Here is a 23,510-nt window from a genome sequence, read left to right as displayed (position 1 = left end):
AAAAGCAAAAAACCCGGATGGAACCTGAATGCAGATCCAACCATACTTTTTTTTTTTTCTTGATTTTTGTTGTTGTTTTTCTGCATTTTTTTTCCAATATGATTTATGTATAAATCATTTACATAATTCCTCAGGTATAATCAATATTTAATTCCTTGAATTCTCAAGGAGGGGATAGAAAATGGATGGAGGGAGAGAATGTAAAATTCAAAATTAAGAAAACTAATCTTAATTTTATTGACATGCAGTTGAGAAAAATAAAATATAAATAAGAGAAAGATTTTAAAAGATAAATAAATTTATACAATTTATAAAGACAAAGAATGATGTTTTACGATCATAGATTTAAAACTATGGGAACTAAGAGGTCATCAAATCCAAACTCTTCGTTTTTTACAGATAAAAAAACTGAGGTCAAGTAAGTCACATCAGATGTTTAAAAGAGGATCTCAGCACAGGAAACAAAGTGAGTGAAGATATTGAGGTGAAAAGTCATAGGAAATGTACAATTCACTTTGGTTGCAGCATATTGAGTGTATATGGGAGTACTCTGAGAAAACTGAAAGCATTAATAGCTGTCAGATTGTGTAAGACCCCAAATTCTTGGCCCAGAAATCTGTGTTTAATAGACAAAGGTTATCTTCGAAGGGGCTTGAACAAAAAAAAGATATAACTAGACCTATACGTAATGAAGATGTATGGCAAAAGTGTGAAAGCATTTGAAGGAAGAGAGAGTACTTTATAGGCAGTTGAGCATGACTGAAACTCCTCTCTGTTTCAGAATTATCATATAAGAAAAATGTGTGAGAAGGGTTAGATGTGTGCAATGCAAAAAAAAAAAAAAAAAAGATTTTAGCTAATGGCCCTCAGTTCTTTCCCTCATCATCAGTAACTTAGGTCCCCATTTATATGTGAATCTTTTCCTGCCAGATTGTATATATATAGCATTTCTCACTATTGTTCAAGTAAATTTTGTTTTCCCTTCAGAAAATGGATCTGGAGATTTTAACTATAAGATCATTTTGTATATATAAGCCAAAACATTTGCTGTAACTGAGCAATGAAGTGAAAGAAGGGCCACTATGATGTTATAATCATCAGACCCTAACAATTGAATTAGCCTTCTGCACTTCATAAAGCATAACTGTCTTCAACGGAGCTCTGCATCACCACCTGAACAGGATTCTGCAAAGTCCAGCTGTCACTGCCTTTTTACACTTCTGACAAGAGACAGTGGGCATGTGGGGAAGTGTGTCTGATTCTGACAGAAACTTTGTCTACCTCAATCAGGCAGTTTCCTTCACGGGTAACATTTAGGGTTACTCGTGGGCATTACTGGTGCCTATGACATTGTGCTCTATGTGGAAGGTGCCTGTGGCATTGGGCTGTATATGGAAGGCAACATTAAAGCAATTAGGTTTAAAGGGACAGAAGGAATAAGAATATGAAAAGGAAATACCTTACAGAGGAGGTATGTAACCGAGGAAGCATGAGATGTTCAGTAGTTAAGGGTTCAGCCTGAGCCATACTCCCAGGCTCCAACAATTTAATCTGCCTGTGAAGAAGACACCTGGGCTCCTCGTGCCTGCTCCAAGACATGTGATGGGAAGCAGCTGAAGACCGTTCTCGCGGAGACAGCAGGGGAGGCAGGGTGGGGAGATGAGGGTTAGTAGGTGGGCGTGGAGGGCTCAACGGGGAATGCAGCCCTGTGAGAGGCCATCTGCTCTGAGGAGGCCCTGGAGGAGGAGGAGCAGTGGCAGCCCGGGCCCAGTGCCAGTCCCGCAGCCTTATGGAGGCCAGCGGGCAGCGAGGAATTCCTGTGCTTCTGACTGAGCTGAAGCTGCCAGTTTGATTGGAAATCAATTTATGAGCCTTGGATGGTTCCTAGCTCTCAAGAACACTGTATTATCAAGCTGATTCCATCCATGGAGCCTTGAAGAACAGTTCATCCCCAGAGGATTGGAGCCTGAAAGAGGTGAAGTAGCTTAAAGGAAAAGACTGTGTGGTCAGATTGTCTGGGGTTTGGCCTTCAGTCCATGGCCATCACCACCCTATAGAAAGCTCTGGGTAGGATCTGCGCTGGATTTCCCTTGCTTTATTCTTGCTACAAGACTCAGTGACAGACAGATCAAAATTTGGGAGGTTTAGACATGGCGACTGCTTTTGAATCTGTCTGGACACTGGCATGTTGTGAGAGATCTGAGCTTCACACCAAGTTGAAACTTGATTTTGCTTTCTGTATCAAGGAATAAAACTCTTTGAGTCTGGAACCTAAATAAAGATGGCAAACATATTCAGGTGTGTCTGGCCATCTATAATATATTTCTTGCTCTTCCACCTCCTCGGACTGCAGCATGTCAAGTTCTGCAGCAGGAGAGATGTCCATTCTTCTGTGGAACATGCCCTCCTGTACTTTAATTAGAAAGCTAGAGGAACTTCAGAGCAGTATGGTTTCTTGTGACTTCTCACCCCTGATTCTGCATTGCTTGTCAAAGATTCCTATAATACCAGTGTCATCATGTGGGATCACTACATTGGAGAGAAACTGAGGACACTTTCAGCACCTATTAGACTCAGTTGGATCATGCCCTTGATGTTAACACCAGTTCACTGAGATCAGTGTGCTTTTCTCCAGAAGGCTTGTGCTTATTCTACAGTGACAGATGACAGACTGCTCACAATCTGGGCTTTGAAACTGAGAACCCCAGTTGCATTTACTCCTATGGCCAATGATCTTTGCTGCACAATTTTTCCACATGGTTGAATCAAGGGGCAAGAAATGACCATGTCCAGTTCTAGACAGAACTCAGGGTCCTATCATCATCGAAGTACTATGCTTCAAAGTCCTTTGTAGTTTCCTTACAACTTACCAAGACTTAACACGGCCAGCACTCAGTAGAATGAGTCTCTCACATACAAGACCTTCTGAGTCATGCTACATGATTTTGCTCAAAAGACAAAAATAGAACATGGAGTCCTATTCTCTCCTAATGACAAGATTAACCTTTTTGGCAAAGGTGGAGGTAAAGTCATTGAATGGAAACAAGACGAGCTTATAAACAATGATTCCTCTTTGAAATAGAATTGTTTTGGACTGTAAACACACAATTAATAGACTGTAGTGGGGGAAAATATCTGGTGAACTGGTCATTGACCTTTTTATCTATAATGCTCTAATTTCAGTAATAGAGGAGGCAGTTCCATTTCCATGGCTACAAAACCTTAGTTTAAATTGTCCGCATATTAACAACATAGTTTAATTCTCTCAGTGTCTTGATTCAAAGTGCAGTTAATAATGTTGTTTTCCTTATAAAAGTAACTGGGCCCTGAGCTATTCTTAGTGATAAAGGAAAGAAGTATAATCTCCCTCACGGGCAAATCCAGCTTCTGCCCAGCACTTGTCCCAGTTTAGTCCTTTAAAGCAGTGGTGGCTAAATATTGAAATTGTTCTCTTATTTTTGGTTCAGTGTATCAGAGACTATTGCCTTTTTTTAACCAAATGCAAATACTTTTAATTTATAAAGTCAAGTTTGTCATTGTTTTTCCTCTGCTTTTGACTGACAAACAAGACAGAACTTTAATGGCAGGATGTGGGGGTGCTGGGGATATGGGGTGTTGGTCCTTGGATGTGAGTGAGCTTCCTAGCTGAATGAAAGGCTGTTTAAATCAAAGGATGTGGTATGGACTAATAAAAATATTATAATTGACTTTAAAAATAAGGTTTGCATGTAGAGGAGGAAAAAGTGTATGATTATAGTAAGGATACATTTCTAATTGCACGACTCTTGTCCTTGCTACTGATTTTTCAGTAGTCTACCATTAACAATATATTTATTTGGGATTTATAAGCATAAGTTATTTGAGGTACAATTTTGTTTTACTCAATGGTAGCTGAAAACTATAACATAACCAGAACAGCTGAACTTCATAACTGTATGGAGGCATTTGGTTTTTCATTGTTTCATCTGGTATTTTTATAATATATTCATGAGATCAGTCTTTGCTGCTTAACTCAGTTTCCAACCATATCTCCCAACTGAAAATAATTATTTAATGTTCTTGTTTTTCCTTTAATCAATCAATCAATCAATAAACATTAATAGGTACCAAAAAAAGACATCTGGAAATAAATACTTAGCCCTCCAAAGTAGATGTTATGACAATCTGACATATTTATCTAGAAAGAGATGAGCAGGTAAGTCAGAAATAAACTGATAAGAATAAATTTCATCTATATAACACTTTAACTTTATAGAGCACCTTCTTTACAACAGCTTAGCCTACCCAGGTAGGAGGTCCCCATTTTATAGAAGACAGAACTAGGGAACAGAGAGATGATATGACTTAGCCATCATCATAGCGTTAGTAAGAGCTGAACTTCTGACTTGAAGTCAGATCTTGTGACCTGACAACTATTTCTTTTGAAACACCACCATTTTTCCAGTCTCCTAGGCTTAAGAATTTTGACTTCCCTCTTTCCCTCATCCAACATATCTGATAAGTAGTCAAACTTGGTTTGTAGGCCTTCAGAAGTAACTGATAGTATAGTAGATAGATTGCTGGACCTGGAATCAGAAAGACCTGAGTTCAAACCTGGCCTCAGCTATTTGCCAACTGTGTGTCTCTGAGCAAGTCCTCAGTTGTAAAATGAGTATTAATAATAGCTCTTATCTTGTAAGATTATTGTGAGGATAAAATGAAATAGTGTTTTTTAAAAAGAGCTTAGCACACTACCTGATATATAGGTGCTATATAAATGCATTTTCCCTTACCCCTCTACCTCTTCTAACTTGAAGAACAAATCCCCCAATCAAACTGGCAGTCATGTAAGTGCCTACTTTAAGCCAGATTCTACTGTAGGTGTTGGGAATACAAAGAGAATAATGAAACAGACAATGCCCTTAAGGAAAATACATTCTGTCAAGGTAGACAGCGTGTGCATATACAATTAAATACAAAATATGGATATAAATGGACCTTTGATTGCATTGCTGTAGTGAACTCTTGATAAGGAATCGTCTTGTACCAATGCACAACGGTTCTTTCTCTGCAAAGTGTCAAAGAATTATCTAGGAACATGGAGAGTTCAAATGTCTTGCCCCATCAGATGCCATGTCATCAGTGTTTGTAAAAGGGAGATCAATTCAGTATCCACTGTCTCATGAAGGGATATATATGATGTGTCATACAAATATATACAAAATACATACAAGGTCATTTTTTTTTGGAGGGGGGGAGTAAAAAAAAATAAAGTATCTAGAAGGAGGGATTTGGGAAGAAGAAAAAAATAGGAAAAAATAAAATTTCTTATGGAAGATGGAGAATGAGTACTTGTTCTGTCACACTGTACTTTCCAACTTGTTAGATGATATTGAGGTCTATCAGCAGTCACTAAGAACATGTGCACATTAGTGGCATCTGGCACAGATATGGTGGCAACTATTAGGCCCTAGAGTTGTGATCTATGAAACATAATATTGTAAAATGGCCAAGGCCATCCCAGTCATAGAGGAGGAAACAGACTACCAGGTTCAGGGAGTAAATATAAGACTTTATCAGTCATCCTCATGTCATCCGTTATCACTACAGGTTGTACTTGCTAGAGAAGACAGTTTGTAGAAGTCACAACAACCAAAAAAATAGTCCCTTACAAGTCAAGAAATGATCTTATAATTCATCTCTAAACTGGAGAGTGAGACTGATGACTTTACATAGCTCTGCCTCACTTAAATCCAATTTACACACAAGTCAAAACAATCCTCCTGATGTCATTGGTCTTTTTCCAGAACAAAGGATGTACAGCAACTCCTTTTATTTCCCTATAATGTGTACTATCATCATTCTATCCAACTTCCCCTTATATCATCCCTCTTTTTTACCTTCAACAACCTTCTGACAAAAGATTTCTACCATATTGTACTGTCTGGGCAATAAATTTTTCCATATATGCACATTGAAAATTAAGACTAATATGTTTTTCTAGCCCTCTGTACTCTTGAATGTTTAATATTATTTTTATTATTAATTTATTATTATTTTTTCATTATAATTATACCAAATTATATTATTACTATCCTATGTCTTATCTTTGCAATCTTTTGCCAAGGACTGTCCCTCCACTGAAAGCCAGTAATGCCCTGGATAATTCCAAAGTGAAACATACTCAGTTGATGAGACAGATCAAGTCCACTAGATGATTACCCAGTTTTATATCCTTGAGTTGATTAAAGTATTGACCACTCACTCTGGTAATCTAGAAAGGTTAAACCCTTGGTCCATCATAATACATAATTAATATTTGGATTGAACTAGCATAAATAAGGTTAAAAAACATGGTTACACTAATGGTATACCTGATAATTCTGTGAATGGGTTAACTCTAATTCTTCTTCCTTGTAAAATGAAGGATACATTTCAAATACATAAGGGATACAGAAGGGATATAGCTGTGGCCAAACCCCTTTATCTTTCCCAATATTCTGGTCTTTTCCTGCATCACAGTTAATGGCATGATAGCATATTCTTCTGAGTCTGATTAAGTTGAGTTTGCTGTGGTGGAAGATAAGTGTAGTCAAGTCATCAAATAAGGGTAATGCAAAAGCATAGCTATGGTTCTAGAGTAAAAAGGAAGGAATTATGACTAGCAAGTTGATTCAGGGTATTAGACTTATTCTATCTATCCCCAGAGAATAGAATCAGGAAAAATAAGTGGATGTTTCAAACAGGTAAATTTTAAGCTTGATAGCAGGAGAACAATTAGAGTTGTCTAAAGGTAAAATAGGTTGGCTACCTTAGGAGGAAGTAGGTTCTCTCTCCTTGGATGTTTTCAAACAGAAACTTGATGAACATTTGTTAGCTATACTATAATGACAACTCCTTTCATGTATGAGTTGGATTAGGTGGTCACTGACGTATGCCCTCTCAAACTCTGGAATTCTGTGATTAATTACTTGAATAGAGTAATTGGAAGCCAGTAATGCTCTAAAGAATACAAACTTCTGGCAAATGAGGTCTGGTCAGTACCTGGGACAGAGCAATTAAGCAAGATAATAAAAAAGAACTGAGACTAAGATAAATTTGCTGACAATATATACTATCAGATCATCATTACTAGTGATTTTCAAGCAGAGATAGGACTCAATTCAATTAATCAAACATTTATTGAATACCATTTATATGCCAGGCACTCTGAAAGGTGCTCAGGGTATAAAGACAAAAATGAAATAGTTCCTATCTCCAAGAGGTTTATATTTTAATGGTATGCCACAACATATACATGTTCATATAAAATATGTATATGTGTTTATGCATATATATGTATATATATACATATATATATATATGTGCAAAATAATTTTAGTTTGGAGTAAAGAATTAACGAGTGGGGATTTGGTTAAGACTTCCTTTAGGTGATAGCACCTTTTCTGAGTCCTCATCTTTTTCAAACTTTCATAATATTTGACACAATTTTCCACTTTCTACTCTTGGATATTTTCTGTAGGTTTTTATGAAAATGTCCATGTCTAACTTCTTTTTGTTTTCCCTTTTAGTTTTTTTACATTAATACATATTTGTGGAATAAAACAGGCATTTCCCTAATGGAGTACGATGAAAATATGATTGTACATCAAACTACCAATCTGCTAAGCACAAGTTGCTATTCATTTCAAATATACAACAAAATTATCATGTGAATTTTTTTCTGCCCTCCCCCTTGTCCTAGAGATGTCTATTGTTAGTCACAAATAAGTATGTCTATCTGTCCAGTGTATGTGTATATGTGTGTATGTGTATGTGTATGAATATATATATGTATGTATACATAGCATTTTTTTCATATAATTTTTACAGGTAATCTGGATATTTATAATAGTCAAGATAACTTTTTACTATCATTCTTTTTTTTACCCCAGAATTACTATTTTTATTAATTAATTTGTTTTTAGTTTTCAACATTCATTTCCATAAGATTTTGAGTTTCCAGTATTCTCCCCATCTCTCCCTGACCCACACCCCAGATGGAATGCATTCTGATTACCCCTTCCCCCAGTCTGCCCTCCCTTCTATCACCCCTCATTTTCTTATCTCCCACCCTTTACTTTCTTGTAGGGCAAGATAGATTTCTATACCCCATTGCCTGTATATCATATTCCCTAGTTGCATGTACAAGCAATTTCTAACATTTGTTTTTAAAACTTTGAATTCCAAATTCTGCCCCTTGTTTGGTCTCCACCCACCATCATTGAGAAGACAAGCAATTCAATATAGGTTATACAGGTGTAGTTATGCAAAACAATTCCATAATAGTCATGTTGTGAAAGACTAACTATATTTCCCTCCATTCTATCCTACCCCCGATTGATTCTGCTTTCTTATTTGACCCTGTTCATTTTCAAAAGTGTTTGCTTCTGACTATCCCCTTCCCAAATCTGCCCTCCCTTCTATCACTCCTTAAGGTAAATCCAAAGACAGTAAGATTCACTCATTTCCTCTCAGCTCCCTTCCTTCTTCCCCTCCATTGTAAAAGCTTTTTCTTAGCTATTTTATGTGAGATAATTCACCCCATTCTATCTCTGCCTTTCTCCTCCTAATATATTCTTCTCTCACTGTTTAATTTTATATTTTGTACATCATCCTTTCAAATTCAACTCACCCTGTGCCATCTATCTATGTATCTATGTTTCTATGTATCTATGTATCTATGTATCTATCTATCTATGTATCTATCTATCTATCTATCTATCTATCTATCTATCTATCTATCTACGTATCTATCTATGTATCCATCCATCCATCCATTCATCCATCTATCTGTGTGTCTATTCCCAACAAATACCCCAATACTGAGAAAGGTCTCATGTATACATATACATATATGTATATGTACACATGTGCCTACACACATATATGTATATATGTGTGTTTGTGTGTATATGTATACATATGTATTTTATATATACATATATGTGTGTATATGTGTGTGTGTATATATATATATATATATATATATATATATATATATATATATATATATATAAAATCATTTAGGAATGTAAACAGTTCAACTTTAATAAGTCCCTTATGATTTCTCTCTTCTATTTAATTTTTCATGCTTCTTGTATTTGAAAATCAAATTTTCTATTCTACTCTGGTCTTTTCATCAAGAGTGCTTGAAAGTCCTTTATTTCATTGAATATCTTTTTTCAACCTGAAGTATTATACTCGGTTTTCCTTGCTGTAATGGTAACTGAAATCAGGAGATCTTTTGTACTCATTAATGTGGCCTGCCTGGGTCACATGGAAGCCTGAGTCACATGAGTCTGAGTCACATGGAGCCTGTAGTCAGAGGAGTATGCTGAATGGGTGAAACAGGAAAAGTGGAGCAGGAAGAAGCAGAGCTACAGCAGAACTGAGAGGAATGAGAGGAAGTTAATCTTGACAGCAGTCAGAACCAGGAAGAATGGAGGCTGCTGGTTGGTATGAGTGAAAGAGTTTGTTTGTGTGTGTGTTTTTTTTTAATCAGTTATTTGTAGTTTATTCAGTATTTGGGGTTAGTATGACACTTGAGGAATAGGTTGCATTGTTGTACATATACAGATCTGTTTATATAATATGGAAATTTACAACTATTGATATCTATATCTATATCTATCTATATCTATATCTATCTATCTATCTATCTATCTATCTATCTATCTATCTATCTATCTATCTATCTATCTATCTATCTATCTATTTATCTCTCTATCTATATAGGCAGACAAAATCAGGTCCTCTAGAAGGTGATACCTGGGGGCCATACTGTAGTGCCCTAATGGAGAGGAGCACAAAGGTAATCAATGCATCAATAAAGAATTACTACTGTATGCCATTTTGTATCCAGGAGTGTTGTCTTCTGGACCTAAGGGAACCTGTAGCACCTACATACAAAGCAGGTAGTTTATATACCTGTGGGGCACTGGCTGTACTTGACACCAACCACTGAGACTATATAGGTCATATCCAGCATTGTATGCTAACTACAGCAGGGTTCTATTCTCTATTTCTAACTTTAGGAAGAAACTAGAGTGTGTTCACAGGTTTTATATTTCTGGTGTTTAGTCACTAATCAGAGGAAGGATTTGGTCTATTTTAAAAGTGGATCATACATAACCCCTCAGCCCCTGTCATGTTCTCTCTATGGCAGTGCATTCAAAGGTTTTAAAATTGCAGCTTCTTCTGGATTCCCCAAAGAGTATCTGCGTTCTTCTTTAAACGGCTCTCCTCCTCCAGATTCAGGTTGACCTTCACCAAATCTGAAATACCATTCTGCCCCAAGACACATGAGATACTAAGAAAGACATTCTCTTTAATGCCATATAGTCCCTTAATTATGATGGAAATTGGATGCACTCTCCTAAGATTCTTCATAATGCTTTCTGCCAGATCTGCCACAGACAAGCCAATGGCCCAGGAAGTGTAGCCCTTCAGTTTGATTACCTTATAAGCACTTTCAACTACCTGTTTATGAACATCTTTCCAATTTTCTGCATCAGTATCAGTTACCAAGGAAGGATGAAGATTCTTTAGAGACACACCGGCAAGATTCACATTGCTCCACCCAAGAACACTGAAGTCTCCATGTTCCCCAAAGACCCATCCATGACAACTTGAAGAATGGACATCAAGTCTCTTCCCCATTAGGTAATGGAAACGGGCAGAATCCAGATTGCAACCACTTCCAATAACATGATTTTTAGGAAAGCCACTTGGCTTCCAGGCCACATATGTCAAAATATCCATTGGACTGGAAACAATAAGCAGCTTGCAATTAGGGCTGTACTTAACAATACTGGGAATGATGAATTTAAAGATATTCACATGACTGGACCAAATTAAGATGACTTTCTCCCTCCTTTTGATATGCTCCAGCCGTAACAATGACCAGGTTTGAGTTTGCAGTCACACTGTAGTCTTTGCCAGAAACAATCTTTGGTGTTTTGAGGAAAAGGCTGCCATGTTGGAGATCCCTCATCTCTCCCTTTAGTATGTCTTCTATTACATCAACTAGGGCAAGTTCATCTGCCAGTTCCTTTGTTAAGATATTAATGGCACATGCCATGCTAACTGCACCCAGCCCAGCAACAGTGATCTTGTTCTGGGGAACCTGGTCCTCCTTTAGGACATTCAAGATACACTGATCCTTGACAGTTGATGCCATTTTGGAGGGTAGCTGTGGGGATAGCTGGTCAGGCTGTGAAAGTTCTGAGTTAGAAGTGAGGTTGCTGCTCCCAGGCTTGCACCATGGTTTGTTTTTTTTTAAGAAAGTCTACTTGTGATTTTTTAATGGAGCTAGTTTGTGGGAAGCCTGTCAGGGGGAAGGCTTGGTAATGGTGTTCTCTGCATTGGTATTATATATAGATTTTTGTCTCTGTGATGGATTTGGCTTCCTGATGTCTGAATAAATGTTTTGGTTGTACCTTCCATGTGGGAATTTGCATGTAGTATTTCACAATTCAGAATAGTTCAGGGATATTCATGGCCATGGGAGGTGCTATGAATACAACACTGGTGCTACATTTGGTAGGTGATTCTTGGTTTTAATCCTAGCTCCTTTGACATCTGGAATATCATAATCTAATCCCTCTGATCCCTTAATGTACAAGATGCTAGATCTTGCATTATTCTGATTGTATTTCCACAACATTGTAATTGTTTCTTTCTGACTGATTGTAATATTTTCTTCTTGACCTTGGAATTCTGGAATATGGCTAGAATATTCCTAGGAGTTTTCCTTGGGGGATCTCTTTTTAGAGGCAATCAGAGGATTGTTTCAACTTCTATTTTACCCTCTCCTTCTGGAATATCAGGGAAGTTTTCCTTGATAATTGCTTGAAAGATAATGTCTGTTGCCTTTCTTGATCTTGGCTTTCAAAAAGTTTAATAATTTTTAAATTATCTCTCCTATCTATTTTCCATTGGTTTTTCAAATGGGATATTTCACATTGTCTTCTTTTTTTATTCTTTTGAGTGTTATAATTTTGTGATTTCTAACAAAAGGATTAGCTCTATTTGCTCCATTCTAATTTTGAAGGAATTGTTTTTTTCAGTGAACTTTTGGACCTCCTTTCCCATTTGGTCAATTCTGCTTTTTAAGGCATTCTTTTCCTCATTGGCCTTTTGGGCCTCATTTTCCATTTGGGTGAGTCTATTTTTAAGGGGTTATTTTCTTCAGTATTTTTTGCATCCCGTTTAGCAAGCAGATGACTTGTTTTTCATGATTTTCTTTTTTTAATTAATTTATTTTTTTCAATTTATTCCTTTATTTTTATATTTCAATGTTCATTTCCACAAGATCTTGAGTTTCAAATTTTCTCCCCATCTCTCCCCTTCCCCCACCCCAAAACACCATGTATTGTGATTACCACTTCCCCAATCTACCCTCCCTTCTATCACACCCCTCCCTTCCCTTATCCCCATCTTCTCTATTTTCTTGTAAAGCAAGATACATTTCTGTACCCCATTATCTGTATTTTTTATTTCCCAGTTACATGCATCAACAACTCTCAAAATTTGTTCCTAAAACTTTAAGGTCCAACTGCTTTTCCTTCCTCCCTCTCCACTCAACCCCACTGAGAAGGCAAGCAATTCAATGTAGACTATATATGTGTAGTTTTGCTAAAGCCTTCCATAATAGTCATGTTGTGAGAAACTATATTTCCCTTCATCCTTTCCTGCTGCCCACTTTATTCTATTCTCTCTTTTGATTTTATCCCATCCCAAAAGTGTTTACTTCTAATTACCCCCCTCCTTTAATTTGCCTTCCCTTCTCTCATCCACTCACACCCCACTTATCCCCTTCTCCCCTAATTTCCCATAGTGTAAGATAGATTTTCATACTAAATTGAGTGTGCATGCTATTCCCTCCTTAGGCCAAACATGATGGAAGTAAGCTTCACTTTTTCCCTCTCACCTCCCCCTTTTCCCCTCCATTTTCATTCTTTTGGTTTTGTTTCGTAATTTCTTGGCTTCTCATGGCTTCCATCTGCTTCATTTTCTAATATTTTAAAGAACTATTTTCTTCAGTGAGCTTTTGAACCTCCTTTCAATTTGGCTAATTCTACTTTTTAAAGCATTTTTCTCCTCATTGGCTTTTGGGCCTCTTTTGTCGTTTGAGTTAGTCTATTTTTGAAGGAGCTAATTTATTCAGCATTTTTTTGGGTCTCCTTTAGCAAGTTATTGACTCACTTTTCATGATTTTCTTGCATCTCTCTCATTTCTTTTCCCAATGTTTCCTCCACCCCTCTTACTTGATTTTCAAAATCCTTTTTGAGCTCCTCTATGGCCTGAGACCATTGCATATTTACTTTGGATGTTTTGGATGCAGAAGCCTTGACTTTTAGGTCTTCCTCTGAAGGTATGCATTCTTCTTCCTCATCCAAAGGGATGGAAGAAAACACCTGCTCACTAAGAAAGTAACCATCTGTTGTCTTATTCTTTTTCCCTTTTTTGAGCATTTCCCCAGCCAGTTACTTAACTGCTGAATCCTTTGTCAAGTGGAGGGTATGCTTTGGGAACTTATAAGTTCTCAGTTCCTCCATGGCTACACATGGCTCCACAATAAAGGGAGAGGAGTTTACTCCTCTCCTAGCCAGAACTCTGGCCTGGGAATAACTACAAGCAATCTTTTCTGGGAATAGAATTCCCTCTCCAAAGCCTCTGCCAGTTCCACCAGCCAGAGCTCCTCCTCACCCCAGGGTCACCACTCAAGGCTGAGATTCAGATCAGATGCTCAATTCCCCCAGGATCTTAGCCAAGGGAGGAAGGGGGGTTCAACAATAGAAGCTGCCACTGTCTGAGGCCAGGACTAGACCATGTTGCCTTCTCACCCTTGTGAAAGAATTTCTCACTGACCTTTGAAGGTGTCTTTGGTGTTTGTGAGTTGAAGAATCTGGGGCCCGCAGCTCCTGCTAGTGGCACCTTGAAGGCTGTTCTAGTCTCATCCTTGCTGCAGTGCAGCCAAGGCTGGGCTGCTCTCTGCTCCACAACCAGTGCAACAGATCTATCCTGTTGTCATTCCAGGCTGTTTTGAGCTGGAAATCTCTTTCACTCTGTCATTTTGTGGCTTCTGCTGCTCTAGAATTTGTTTAGAGTCATTTTGTATAGGTGTTTTATGGGATGTGTAAGGATAGCTTCTAGAAGTGCATCCTTCTACACCACCATCTTAGCTCTGCCCCCCATAATTTTCTTGCATCACTCTCATTTCTCTTCCCAATTTTTCCTCTATTTCTCTCATTTGATTTTAAGAATCCTTTTTGAACTCTTCCCTGGCCTGAGACAAATTCACATTTTTCTTGGAGGCTTTTGATGTAGGAGCTTTGACTCTGTTGTCTTCTTCTGATTGTATGTTTTGATCTTCTTTGTCACCAAAGTAAGATTTTACAGTCTGAAATTTTTATACTGTTTGTGCATTTTCCCACCCAAATACTTGACTTGCTAACTCTTAGTCAAGGTAGACCTCTTCATTCAGTGGGGATGGTGGTTGGGGTGAGTGTACTGTTGCAAGCCTGAGGGGTTTTGTGCAGTTGTTTTCAGAGATACTTCTTAGGGACTTGTAAATTTTTTGCTCTTCCAAGGTAGTATGTGCAAAGGAGATGTGTTTACTCATCTCCTAGCCTATGTTCTGCTCTGTGAGTGACCTCAAGCATTCTTTCCTGCCTTAGAACTATGAGGAGGATTCCTTCTGTACCACTGCCATGAGTTCTACCATACCAGAGCTCCTCCTCATCCCTGGACTACCACCCAGGACTGCAAATCAGATCTAAGCAGGGCATAAGAAGAGAATTTTTCCCAGTGCCAGCAAAGAGATCCCTGCAATCCTCCTCTGATGAGCCACTTATTTCCTCACTATCTGTGGCCCCAAAGCTCTAGAATCAGCTGCTGCTGCTGTCAGCACTGCCAACATCTCCTCTGCCATCCTAGTGCTATGACCAAACTGCACTCCTCTCTCAACCAAGTCTCACAGAGTTTTCCCACGTATCTTCTACATTGTCTTTGGTGTTTGTGACTTGAGAAGTCTGGAAACTACCACAGCTACCAGTGATTCTGTCCTTGAGGCCAGCTCAAGTCCTGTCTGTGCCAGCATAGCCCATGCTGGACTGAAATCTGATCCCAGCCCAGTGCAACAAATCTTTCCTGACGACCTTAAAGGCTGTCTTGGGCTGGAGATTTGTCTCACCCTGTCATTTTGTGTGTTCTGTAGCTCTAGAATTTGTTTAGAGTCGTTTTTTTACAGGTATTTGCAAGGGTTTGGAAGAGAGCTCAAGCAAGTCCCTCATTTTATTTTGCCATCTTAGTTCCACCCTCACTCAAAGTCATTCTTAAAATATTATTTCTGTTGTATGTAATGTTGGCATGGTTCTGCTCATTTCACTCTTCATAATTTCATACAATACTTTCCATATTTTTCTAAGACCACTGAGCTTATCATTTCTTATAGCACAGTAGTATTCTATCACAATTATATACCACACCTTTTTCAGTCATTCCCCTATTGATTGGTATTCCTGTAATTTCTGGTTCTTTGCCACCACAAAGGAAACTTCTGCAAACATTTTAGAACATATAGGTTCTTTTCCTTTATCCCAAATCATCTTTGGAAATAGACCTAATGGTGGTTATGCTGGGTCAATGAACATAGGCAGTTGAATAATTCCTTGGACCTAATTTCAGATTGCTCTCTAAAATAATTAGATCAGTTCACAGTTCTACCAGCAATGAATTAATGTCTCATTTTTTCCACATCCCCTCCATTTGTTGCTTTCCCCTTCAATAGTTTTAGCTAATCTAATAGATATAAAATGATGTCTCAAAGTTGTTCTTATTTGCATTACTCTAATCAATAATCATTTAGAGCATTCTTTCATATAACTATAAATTGTTTTGATTTATTCATTGGAAAACTGTCTGTTCATATCCTTTGACCATTTATCAATTTGGACATGACTCATATCCTTATAGATTTGGCAAAATTCTTTATATATTTTTGATATGAGACCTTTATATGAAAAATTTTCTATAAATTCATAATTTTCTGCTTTCATTCTGATCTTGACTACAATTTTTTCATTGTAGAAAACCTTTTTTAATTTAATGCAATTGAAATGGTCCATTTTACACCTGACTTTGCCATCTCTTGTTTATTACTAAATCATTCACTTATCCGTAAGTCACATTAGTAATATGTCCTATGTCCCAATTTTCTTGTAAACTGTCTTTATATCTAGGTCATATATCAAGTTTGACCTTATCTTGATAAATGGTGCAAGATATTCTTCCATGCCCAGTTTCCACCATATTGCTTTCCACTTTTCCAACTTTTTGCAAATACTGAATTCTTATCCTAAAACCTTAAGTCTTTATACTTTTCAAATACAAGGTGAGGGATGGGGAAACTGCAGTAGTGAAGCAACATGCGGGCCTAGTTCTAGGCCCTCTAGGATTCAGTCAAAGGGTTTCACTTGAGGACCTAGAGGGACACATGTGGCCTTGAGACCACAAGTTCAATAATCCTTCCTTTGTTTTTTTTTCCACATTATTTCATTTGATATTCTTGACTTGTTGTTTTACCAAATGAATTTTGATATTTTTTTTCTAATTCAGTAAGAAATACAATTTAATTGGGATGGCATAGAATATATAAATTAGTTTGGGTAAAATCATAATTTTTATTATATTGATCCTGCCTGTCCATGAACAGTTAATATTTCTCCAATTATTTAAATCTGATTTAAAATTCTTCCTCCAGTCTCTTTCTCCTTGTTAGTGTCCTTTGCAGATTAATCATCCCAGTCATACTCATTAAGTCTGCATCCTCTTCCATCTCCCATGATCTGTCATGTATCCTTTTCTTTATTTTTTTACCCCTTCATGCCCAGTCATCACTGTCTACTGACTTCTCTTCTATTACTGTTAAGATTTACCAAATCTCTCTCATAATTTAAAAAGAAAATCTTCATTGGACCTTACTATCCCCTCACACTATCATTCTACTTTTTTCCTCCTTTCCTCACCCAAGTTCAGAAAATATGAATTTATTGCTTCCATTATCTCTTTTCCCATATACTCTTTGCTTTTGACCATAATTTCACTAAAATTGCTTCTCCAAACTTTCCAAAGAATGATTGTTGACAAATATGATAAAATTTTTTCAATCCTCTTTCTTCTTGACCTTGCTGATAATTTTGGCACATTGTAGTACCTTCATCTGAGTACTTTCTTATCCCTTTCTTTTTTATCCCTGGTTACTTTTCTATCAGTCCAGCCTATCCTTTTCAGTCAAGATATAGATAGTCCCCCAAGGACATATCTTTTTTTTCTTTTTCTATACTTTTTATTTTGGTGATCTGATAAGTCAAAAGTTTAATTATCAACTCCATGTTGATGACTCTTTAAAAACCAGCTTCTTTCTATATTTCCTTGACTTGTTACACATTTTTCACTTGTATGCACTCACCAGTCTAGCCATATTGGTCTTCTTAGTGTTTTGGATAAAGAATAATCCATCTCTCACTGCTGGGTTTTTGAACTGGCATCTCTTCATGCCTATGGGAAACTACTGTACTAGGTTTGTCACAATTTAGTAGGCTCCTTATTGTCAGACTCCTATCTCAGTTGAAGGCCTAATAATGGTATTTTGGGCCTCTTTATTCCTCTGGTGGGTGAGACAGTCTTCTGATTTAGTGTGATATTCATTTTGCCTTCATTATCCACAGGTCATGTATGCAAATGGTAATCAGTTTTATGATCTATAACTTCCCTAAGTCTATGAGTACTGTAATTTCTTCTCTGGAAAACTTCAGTCCAGGATGGCCTATATTTCACAGTCCTTGGTATAATATATCTCCTTGGTATGTTGTCCCTTACTATTTAGGCATAGGACAGAAGTGAAGGAATGGTATCAATTTAAGTGAGGAATCAGATATATACTTAAGATATATGAAATAGATCTTGATGTCTTAGAAGATATGTAATTTATCAGTCACCAAGCTGATTACCATCAGGGTCTTCAAGCAAGCATGTCATTTCTTAACTTAATGAAGATAGAATACTAATATTCATATCTAAACCACTACTAAAAGGGGGTTCCCTCAGAAATTATCCTATTATTTTGATCCCTACTTCTCTTGCTCAAATACAACAAAAGGAGAAGTGTAGAGCCAATTCCTGTACTTCATATTAGTATTTCAAATATTCTATGATATGATTTGTTTTATGTAAGGAAGATATGTACAGTATGACAAGAATTTATAAATATATATGTGTGTATGTGTGTGTGTGTGTGTGTGTGTGTGTGCATCCTCTGATATCTGAATGGATGCATGGTTACCTATATGAATGACATCTTATTATATTCTTGAGAATCAATCTAGGATATTGATAGTGGTTATGAAATTCTGACCTACCACCAACAATATAGACTAAATAAGGGTAGGAGTGACATATTTATACCAGGATGTAGTGTCTTGAAGGTCCAATATGCAATTGACCATAGCTGTAAGGATGATATTAACCAAGGAAAAGAGAGTCATGATAATAGTTGATATTAGTGAGGGGATAACAGCCAGAACTAAACTTATTAATCAAGCCTTAATCCCCTGAAATGAATAAATCTTATATTTATAAAATTGTAAGACATGCCAAGAACATGGGAGAATAGATATGGACAAAAACAGAATAATTTACTCAAGATCTAAGATGAACATTTGGAAATGAACACCTATCAGGAAGTTTCACATGAACTGTCATAACAGTATATAGCCAGAACAACAACAAAAAAGCAATAAATGAATTTAAAGAGCAAACAAAGACAATTTATCAACAGTAATCCAGTACACTGCAAACTACATCAAGCTCAGTCTATGCCTGCTCACTGAGTCAAGTCATTCAAATATTTCCATTCTCCCTAATTGTTTAATTTCTCAATACTTAAGGATGAATATAAAAGCAACTCATGGTATTCTTAATTTGATTGATAAAGCTCCAAATACTAATTAGCAATTACATGGAATCCAGTAAGCCTAAATTGTCCTTTGGGTTTGATTAGTCACTTAAATTTCATTCTTCTCTTGTGATTCTCCACCTCAAACTTGACCTTCATTCTGTGAAGGTCAGGAAAAGTTCATAAGTAGCAGAACATAGGGAGTCAGCTGGTTTCCCCTCACTGGAGGTCTTTTTAACTTTTTTTTCCTCCAAATTTATTTGTTTGCAATTTTCAACAATCACTTCTATAAGTTTCAAATTTTCTCCCCCTCCTGTCTCCCTCCCATGATAGCATTCAATCTTATTTGGGCTCTACACATACATTCTTATTAAACACATTTTCACATTAGTTGTGCTGCATAGAAGAATTAAACTGAATGGAAGAAAGCATGAGAAAAACTAAACAAAACCAAACATAACAAAAGATAAAGAATTCTGCATTATTTTGTTACAACTCTGGATGTGGATGGCATTTTGTACCATAAGTCCTTTGGAAGTGTTTTAGGTCCTTGTATTGCTGTGAAGATCTCAGTCTATCAAAAACAGTCTTCACACACAGTGGCTCTTACTGTATGTAATGTTTTTCTGTTTCTGCTCACTTCATTCAGCATCAGTTCATATAAGTCTATTCAGGTATTTCTGAAATCCACCTGTTCGTCATTTCCTATAGTGCACTAGTATTCTGTTCATTTATATACCTCAGCTTGCTCAACCATTCCCCAATTGATGGGCATTCCTTGATTTCAAGTTCTTGGACACCACAAAAAGGGCTGCTATAAATGTTTTTACACATATAGGTCCTTTTCCCATTTGTATATTATCTTTGCAATACAACCCTAGAAGCAGTATTGCTGGATCAAAGGGTACGTACACTTCATACAGCCCTTTGGACATAGTTCCAAATTGCTCTCCAGAATGGCTGAATGAGCACACAGGTCCACCAACAATGAATTAGTGTTCCAATACTCCCACATCTTCTCCAGCCTTTATCATCTTCCTATTTTGTCATGTTAGCCAATCTGATAGGTGTGATGTGAAACCTCAGAGTTGTTTTGATTTACGTATCTCTAATCCATAGTGATTTAGGACATTTTTTTCATATGACTGTAGATGGCTTTAATTTCTTCCTCTGAAAATTGCCAGTTCATATCTCTTGACCATTTATGAATTGAGGAATGACTTGTATTCTTGTAAATTTGACCTAGTTCTCTATATATTTTAAAAATGAGGCCTTTATCACAAACACTAGTTGTAAAAATTCTTTCCCAGTTTTTGCTTCCCTCCTGATCTTGGTTGCATTAACTTTGTTTGTGGAAAAACTTTTCAATGTAATGTAATCAAAATTATTCATTTTGCATTTTATAATGATCTCTGCCTCTTGTTTGGTCATAAATTCCTCCATTCTCCATAAATCTGACCAATAGACTATTCTTTGCTCCCCTTATTTGTTTATAGCATCAAATTTCATACCTAGATCATGTACCCTTTTGGAATTTATTCTGGTATACAGTGTCAAGAATCAGTCTATGCCCAGTTTCTGCCATACTGTCTTCTAGTGTTCCCAGTAGGTTTTGTCAAACAGTGAGTTCTTATCCCAGAAACTGTGATCCCTGGGTTTATCAAACATTAGACTGCTATAGTCATTGACTACTGTGCATTGTGTACCAATCTATTTCACTGATCTACCCCTCTATTTCTTAGCCAGTACCAAGTGGTTTTGATGAGTTCTGCTTTATAATACAATTTAAGATCTGGTATGGCTTGACCACTTTGCCTATCATTTTGTTAATTCCCTTGATATTCTGGACCTTTAATTCTTCCAGATTCTTCCAGCTCTATAGAATAGTGTTTTTCATAGCTTGATTGGTATGGCATTGAATAAGTAAGTTAATTTAGATAGAATTTTCATTTTTATTACATTAGCTCAGCCAACCCATGAACAAATGATGTTTTTTTCCAATTATTTAAATCTGACTTTATTTCTGAAATAAGTGTTTTGAACTTTTGTTCATACACCCTTGGTTTGTTTTGGCAGGTAGACTCCCAAAGATTTTATAAGGTCTACCATAACTTTAAATGGGATTTCTCTTTGTAGCTCTTTCTGTTGGTCTTTGTTAATACTGTATAGAAATGCAGATAATTTATGTGGATTTATTTTGTATTCTGTAACTTTGGTAAAGTTTATTATTTCAAGAAGTTTTTTTAACTTTATTCTCTAGAAATCTCTAAGTATGACATTATATCATCTGCAAAGTGTGATAACTTAATTTCTTCTTTGTCTCATCTAATTGATTGTATTTCTTTTTCTTCTCTTATTACTAAAGCTAACATTTCTAATACCATATTGAATAACAGTGGTGATAGTAGACATCCTTGTTTCATCCCCAATCTTACTGAAAATGCATTATGTAGCTTATCCCCATTACATATAATGGTTACTAATGGTTTTATGTAGATATCACTTATTATTTTAAGGAAGGCTCCATTTATTCCTATGATCTCCAGTATTTTCAATATGAATGGGTGTTGTATTTTGTCAAAAGTTTTGTCTGAAGCTATTTAGATAATCATACGTTTTCTCTTAGTTTTATTGTTGATATGATCAATTATTCTGATAGTTGTCCTAATGTTGAACCAGTCCTGTATTCCTGATATAAATCCTACCTGATCAAAGTGGATTATTTTCCTGATAAGTTGCTGTAATCTTTTTGTAATATCTTATTTAAAATTTTTGCATCTGTATTCATTAGGGAAATTGGTCTATAATTTTCATTCTCTATTTTGACTCTTCCGAGTTTAGGTATCAGCACCATATTTATATCATAAAAAAATTTGGTAGGACTCCTTTGTTGCCAGTTTTCACAAACAGTCTACACAGTATTGGAATAAACTGTTCTTTGAATGTTTCATAGAATTTGATTGCAAATCCATGTAGCTCTGGAGAATTTTTGCTAGGGAGTTTAGTGATGGCATTTTCAATTTCTTTTTTCTGAGATGGGGTTATTTAAATATTTTACTTCCTCTTCTGTTAATTTGGGCAATTTATATTTTTGTAAATATTCATCCATTTCACTAAGATTGTTAAATTTATGGACATACGGTTTGGCAAAATAATTTCTAATTACTGTTTTAATTTCCTCTTCATTTGAGGTGAATTTACCCTTATTATTTTTACACTGGTAATTTGGTTTTCTTCTTTTTTTTAATCAGATGAACCAAAGTTTTATCAATTTTATTGTTTCTTTTTCAAAAAATCAGCTCTTAGTTTTATTTATTAGTTCAATAGTTTTCTTAATTTCAGTTTTATTAATCTGTCCTTTGGTTTTCAGTATTTCTAATTTTTGGTATTTAATTTGGGATTTTCAGTTTCTTCTTTTTCCAGCTTTTTCAGTTGCATGCCCAATTCATTGCTCTCTACTTTCTCTATTTTATTCATGTAAGCATTCAGAGATACAAAACTCCCCCTAAGAACTGTCTTTGCTGCATCCCATAAGTTTTGGTAGGTTGTCTCATTGTTGTCATTCTCCTGAATGAAGTTACTGATTATTTCTGTGTTTTGTTGTTTGACCCACTCGTTCTTTAAGATTACATTATTTAATTTCCAATTAATTTTTGGTCTATCTTTCCATGGCCTTTTGTTGCATGAAATTTTTATTGCATCATGATCTGAAAAGAATGCATTGACTATTAGTACCTTTCTGTTCTTATGCCCTAGTACATGGCCAATTTTTATGTGCCATGTACCACTGAGATAAAAGGTATTTTTCTTTCTATGCCCATTCAGTTTTCTCCAGAGTTCTGTCATATCTACCTTTTCTAGAACTTAATTAACCTTCTTAATTTCTTTCTTGTTTATTTTGAGGTTAGATTTATAAAGTTCAGAGAGGGGGAGGCTGAGGTTCCCAACTAGTATAGTTCTACTGTCTCTTTCTTCCTGTAATTCACTTAACTTCTCCTTTAAGCATTAAATTCTATACCACTTCCTCATGGATGTTTAGTAATGATATTACTTCATTGTTTTGGGTGCCTTTTAGCCAGATATGGTTTCCTTCCTTATCTCTTTTCATTAGATCTATTTTGCTTTTGCTTTGTCTAAGAGTAGGATTGCTACCCCTGCTTTTACTTATTCAGGTGAAGCATAACATATTCTGATCCAGTCTTTTACCTTTAACCTCTGTGTTTCCCCCTGTTTCAAACATGTTTCTTGTAAACAACACATTGTAGATTTATGATTTTTAATCCATTCTGCTATCCACCTTTATTTTATGGGAGAGTCCATCCCATTCACATTCACAGTTATGAATAATATCTGTGTCTTTCTCTCCATCTGATTCCCACCTCATTTATGCTCTTATTTCTCCCTTCTTGTCCTCAATAGAGATTTACTTTTGACCACCCCCCAGATCTTCCCTCCCTTTTATCAGACCCTTCTCTTTTATTTCCCTTATTACTTCTTCCCTCTCTTTTAACCTCCCTCCCTTTTCTTTCCC

General features: G+C 36.3%; 2 pseudogenes; one reads left to right on the top strand and one right to left on the bottom strand.

Annotated features, from left to right (window-relative positions):
* Positions 1–1,953: 1,953 nt before the first annotated feature.
* On the top strand, positions 1,954–4,115 carry LOC140527998 (WD repeat and SOCS box-containing protein 2 pseudogene; annotated as a pseudogene).
* Positions 4,116–10,200: 6,085 nt separating this feature from the next.
* LOC140519274 (L-lactate dehydrogenase A chain pseudogene) lies at positions 10,201–11,200 on the bottom strand (annotated as a pseudogene).
* Positions 11,201–23,510: the final 12,310 nt, after the last annotated feature.

This window comes from Notamacropus eugenii, chromosome 1 (assembly GCF_028372415.1).
Source record: "Notamacropus eugenii isolate mMacEug1 chromosome 1, mMacEug1.pri_v2, whole genome shotgun sequence".
Lineage (NCBI taxonomy): Eukaryota > Metazoa > Chordata > Mammalia > Diprotodontia > Macropodidae > Notamacropus > Notamacropus eugenii.
Note: the sequence above shows the minus strand (reverse complement) of the source record. Positions and strands in the feature narration are given on the sequence as shown.